The sequence below is a fragment of the Pinus tabuliformis genome, chromosome 9 (genome assembly GCF_031772625.1).
Source record: "Pinus tabuliformis cultivar Carrire ecotype Pingquan chromosome 9, CPIR1, whole genome shotgun sequence".
NCBI lineage: Eukaryota > Viridiplantae > Streptophyta > Pinopsida > Pinales > Pinaceae > Pinus > Pinus tabuliformis.
The window spans coordinates 1904809727-1904816043 of record NC_142307.1 but is presented as its reverse complement, the minus strand read 5'-3'; positions in this window follow the sequence as shown (position 1 = coordinate 1904816043).

Below are 6317 nucleotides of genomic sequence, written 5' to 3'. Positions count from 1 at the left end.
AAGCTTAGAAGATTTAGTGGAGAGATTTATATATCATGTCAAAAGAGCTAAATTGCGTAATTTAGGATCAGACACATTGAAAATTCTCCTACTAAATGCTATAAGGGGTGAATGGATTGATCTTCTTAACCTGGTGGGAAAAGGAGATGTTTCACAATTGTCATTTCAAGAGATTTGTGAATTATGTAAGAACATATCAAGAGGAAAAGCAAAGTATGCAAGATCCCCTCAGGATCCTGTTATGGAAAGAGTAGGTAAGTCGACATCAGTATTGGTAAGTCAAATTGAACTTAACAATTTGCTAGACATTTTTGGTAATTTAAAAGAACAAATTGATATGCTAAGAATGGAAAACAAGCAAATAGTTGAGAATGTTGCTTCATTTATGTTTTGCCCTAAATGCAAAAAGAAACATGCTTTGCATGAATGTCCACTTGATAACATTAAAATGTATGAAATTTGTGTAGGATCACATACTACTAAAGATTGTCCATCATTACCGGGGTTAAAGGTAGTTTACCAAGGAGCAAATCAAACGTTGGAACAATCTTGTTATGGGGCTCCAAAAAGATCATGGCAACCTCATCAACCTAGTATGATGCAAGATCTTACTTCTCAATTTCAAGGTTATGCACAACAATCTCAAAGTAATTGGCAAACACCCTTGCCTTGGCAACCTTGGCCATCTCAATCCCAACCTCAAAACCAATCTTGGAAACAAGGTTGGCAAGGGCCTTACAGAAGAAATCCATCGTATCCTCAATCTTTTCCTCACTATCCTCAATGCCAAGCTCAATGTTATTCATACTATTCACCTCCACCACAACATCCATTTCACACTCAATTGACCTCAATTCAACCATTACCATCTGCACAAGTACCCCAAAGATCCATTTCCACTCCACTACCAGCATGACCATTTGGAATCCCCAACAATAAAACACCTCAATCCACTCATAATGTTGAGGTACTGCAAAATAAAGCACCAATTTCCATTGAAGAACAACAATCAGAAGAGGAAAAATATTCAGGTAACTTCCAAGAATCATGGATGCATGTTAAAGAAGAGATGTTGTTGAAACCCGAGTTTCATGCAGGTCTATCACCCAATTCTATGAATGAAGATCACATCTCTAAAGACTTGCATGGCATGATATCAAAAAACCAAGGAAGACATGATTACATTGAATCTTGGTTTAAGACAGTTATCGGATCTTAGGATTCCATTCTTCAGTATCTTCTGACATTATTCAAATCAAGGCAGTTGGTCTCTCATATACAGTACATATCAAAGAGTATATTTTAAACATGAATATGATTCTACTCATGATCTTGTTACGCAAATGGATATTGGAATTCTCTTATACTTAAGAGAATGTTTCATTTCTTTTTTAATAGAATAGGACTAACAAATAAAAACAAGTTTTTTTTTAGGGTAAATTTGCAATTTCATGGTGCAGTAAGAATCACCTATTTACTAACCCTTGGTAGGAAAATTTGCAATAAAACAACCGATTGTGAACAAGGAGCACAAGCGAAGATCAGGAGCGATAATTTCAAGTATAAGATCAATTCTTTCTATTTTTCTGCATTAAAAAAAGAAAGAGGAATCAATTAATGAAATCTTGAGTATGCTCTTCTCCTGCACTTTGTGTGACCTATAGAATCAGAAAAAGAAATTTCATGCTAGAATATATATATATATATATATATATATATATATATATATATATATATATATATATATATATATCGATTTTAAATTGAAAAAAATAATAAATTAAACATCGAATAAAATAAACTTGCACTGAGCCTGCATCTTCTCACAAGTGAGTTGCTCTTTCGAGAATGATAAACTAGAACGAAACCTGTATAAGTAACCTTAACCTGAGCTAGCAAAGGATCCTCGTCTAAATCAAAACATTTCTGTTGAGCCTCAAACCTGCACTTCTTCACACATCCTCTCAGCCTCCTTTTCCTATTCATTTCCTTCTTTTACCACTCATTCCCTCCATCAAATTGCTCAAATCATTGTATTTTAGGACTTTTTACATGGTTTGCTAATTATGCTAATGACTGTTGTTGGTTTAGAATTTTGGTTCAAAGTGCTGCGTTTCCGCAGCTCACACAGGGTTTCCGCAGCTGATCCCGGTTTCCACAGCCAACCCCGGATTCCGCAACTGTTTTATTAAATGATATGTTCCAGGTGTCCTCAGGGAAGAAGAGCCACATGGGCAAGTTCGTGGAACCAAGGACATGGTGTGTGTCCTTCCAGCTCACCCAAACCGGTCATAAAAACCTGTGGTCACCGAGGAGGCAAATACGGTCAAACAGAAGTCATTAGCGGTGGCACGTCTCTGCGTGTTCTGTTTTGGAGCACGTAAAGAACAGGTGGCATCTCCCTCAGCCACGAAGACAGTGGGAAACATGAATCCAACAGAAGATTGAATGCCCACAACGACCGTTGCATAAATCCGAGGACGCAGCCAGATTACGTGTTTATACACAGCTACTTGAATAGCTTAGTTTTCGTTAAGTTAGTTTGCTTTCCTCTGTTATAAATAAAGCGTCTTTGAACGCTGGATAGTTAGTCATGGCTGTAATCATTTTGTAATTTTGAGCTCCCCACTGTACTTGACATTTTGATGATTAATACATGAGAAGATTGTTCTGTTTCTAAGCGTGTAACTGCTTTTTGGATTGGCTAAAGTAGGCAGAGGGCCCCTGTTTGCGGCAGCCACTGTACAATAGTTTTACTTTTAATTTCCAGCATTTCTTTTTTTCTTGTTTCATGTATAATAGCTGTACAGATGTCTTTTAATTGCTGCGTTTTCAACATGTATAATAGCTGTACATAAACTTTGAATTCTGCTGATTTACATTTCTGCACTTTTGTTCATGACTGATCAGTGTGTTATGCAGGTTTCTTAGGCGAGCCCGGGACAATTTTCTTTCTTTTCTTTGTACAACTAGTGGCATGTGTGATCATCTTGTCTAGGCTGCTGACCTTTAGTTTTCTGCAGTTTGATTTTCATTAGTATCATTTCTTTAACTTGCACTTTACTTTCTGCTCAGTAGTTATCAAGTTGTTCATCTATTGATGGTTCTTTTTTCCATAATCCAATATCTTTATTGAGAGCCAAAATATCACTTAGTGCAGCTTGGTTTATTTTGCTTTAAGACTCACATTGGTGACCTGTTCATAATTGTTCTCACATGATTAAGAAAAGGTTAAAATGGTGTGATTTGTCTCACTTAGATTTCACATTGATTAGATTTTAATGAAGAGTTAAAATAGTGTAAAGTAGTATAAAGTAGTTGTTCTTGCTTTTCATTGAGTTAATATAGATTTCATTTTCATTTTCATCAGCAGCAGAGATACTGGGCCGATGCCATTAGTCTTTTATTTGATTTGAAGCTTTGATTTTATTTAAGTTATTGTTCAAGTTTCCTTTTAGAATACTCTTTAAGTTTCAAGAAATCACTTAGAAATCATCACAATCACCCACATTCACTCGCTTTATTACATCTCCATCACATCACATCTAGCAAAGATACAATCAAAAACAAACTAAAAAGATAAAAACGACAAAAGATTAAGAAAACAGTTACCTAAGTACATATAGTACACCTCACTTCATCAGCTTACGAGCCCCGGGTTGACATTTAAAAGTTGCAATTTAGACATCACTAAATTGACCAAACATTTTGGCGCCGTTGCCGGGGAAGTGAAATTAGGTAGCCAATTCTTAAAAAAAAACAAGAAAATTTCAAGGAAGGAAAATTAATAACCTCTCAAAGTATGCTCTCCTCTTGCACCTAGAGTGACCTGGAGGATCAGAAAAGAGAAAGTTATTGGTTTAATAGTTTCTTGAGTATGCTCTCTTCTTGCACCTAGAGTGACCTGGAAGGTCAGAAAGAGAACTATTACCCCGACTTGAAGAAAAATAAAAAATGACATGCATAGAGCAAGAGATTCTAGGGGAAGGTTTTTAGCTAGAGCCAAGAGTTCGATTTTTACAAGTCCATCTACTTCAAGGAATAAACAAGAGACACCTCCATCATCTCCAACTTACACTCCTAGCCCTAGGATTCCTGGAATTCAAGAGGCAATAGTTGACTCTCCCACACCATCTATCGAATCTGAATCAGAAAGGGACCCTTTTCTTCCTTCCATAGGAGGACAAATTGTAATTGAAGAAGTAGAATCATCTGAAGAAGAGGGAGAAATTCCTTCTCGTTCACCCTTAGTAGAGGAACCGGAAAACTCTGAAGTCTCCGGGGAGACTACCATGACAGAAGAAGGAGCACCTGGATTTGGTAGAGGAGGAGGAGGAGGAGGAAACAATGGAGGAGGTCAAGGTAACATTGGGGGAAATAGGGATGGAGATAACTCATTCGGATTTCCTATAGTCGATGAGGACTCCCGAGCCACCATGAAAAACATCTCACCATCTGTCCTCCCAAACTTCCATGGGATGAGGAATGAAGACCCTGAAACATTTCTATTTGAGTTTGAAGTTGTTTGTCGAACTTATGACTATCTGGAAGACTCTCAAAAACTCAAACTGTTCCCTTCAACATTGAAAGGAGTAGCCTTGAAGTGGTTCATGGGATTACTCACTCAGTCCATTAGGTCTTGGAATGATATGAAACAAACATTTTTGGATAGGTACCTGGACTATTGTATGCCCACCAATCACAAGGATGAGGTATTCAAAATGATGCAAAAAGAAGATGAAAATTTGGAGGATTTGCTTGAAAGATTTCAATACAATTTGAAAAGAGCAAAAATGAACAACTTAGATGAGGAGACCTTAAAAGCCCTTCTACTGAAAGCCATTAGAGATGAATGGATAGATATTTTGAACATGATGGGAAAGGGAGATATATCTCAACTTTCACTCAATGATATAGCAGAACTATGTGTCCATCTCTCAAGGGGGAAGTCTAAAACTCAAAAAGGGCCTAGAGATCCTTCTCTCATCAGAGCAAACAAATCTGCAACTGGATCAGTAAGTAGGGCTGAGATTGGCAATATGCTTGATGAATTTAAAACTGATATCTTAGGAAGTCTTAGTGAACAATTAGACACCCTTAAGATTCACAATAAGCAGAAAGCAGAAGCTGAGGCTTTGGCCATCTTTTGCCCAAAGTGTAGAAAGAAACATGCTCTAAGGGAATGTCCCTTGGATGCAAAAGTTGTAGAGACATGTGTAATTTGTTCAGAGAATCATGAGACCAAGGATTGTCCTTCAATCCCTGGGCTCAAAGCTGTCTTTCAAGAAGATCCAAATACACTCGAATCTCTCTGTTTTGTTGCAAGGAGACCTTGGCAGGGGCAACAAAATCAAGGGTTTAACAACTCTATGAATTTTCAACCCCCACCAAATTGGAATCCTTGGCAACAACCTTGGTCCCAACCTCAAAATCCTTTTCAATCATGGGTACAAGGTATGCAAAATCCTTATGGGAGATTTGCTCAATTTTACCAATATCCTCCATCTTTTCAAAACCAACAAGCTCCACAACTTCCAAATCAAAATCCACAACTATCATTGCCATTTCAACAACAACAACCTTCTCAACAGAATCCAAATTCTCAACTCTTGCTTCCATTCCAACAGAAGTCAAATCAACTTCCTTCTCAGCCATTGCCAAACCCCAATAATAAAAATCCTCAAAATGCTTACATGTTGGAAGGTCAACCATTTCCTACCTATATGATTGTTCCTCTCAATGAAGTACAACTCAGATCAGGTAGAGTCTTAGATAAGCCTTCTATAAATGATCAAAAGCAAATCATTTTTGAGGAAGAATCTCTTGAAGCAAATAAGGGTTCTGAAGCATCCCTTCAAAACCCAAACACTCAAAAAGAAAAAGAAAAAGAATTAACCCCCACAATTCCCATAGTTGAGCAACCTGCATCTTTATCCACACCTCCTTTTCCTGAAAGATTACAAATTGACAAAGGAGTGGAAAAACAAATTTGGTTGCCTGACTATAATTTTCTAGATGAATTGAAGAATGTCTATATCAAGATTCCCTTGTTACAAGCCATTAAGGAAATTCCTATTCTAGCAAAAACAATAAAGGAGTTGAGCCTTAAAAGACCAGGAAGGAAACCAAGAGATACCAGAAGGATCCACCTGGTAGGAAAAATTGCAGATATCATGATGGGAAAAATTACTATGCAGAAATATGTAGACCCTGGTAGTCCAATTGTCAAAACACATATCAATGGGGTAGAAATACCAAATACTTTGATTGATTTAGGGGCTGCTATTAACATTATGAGTAGACAGACTATAGAACAG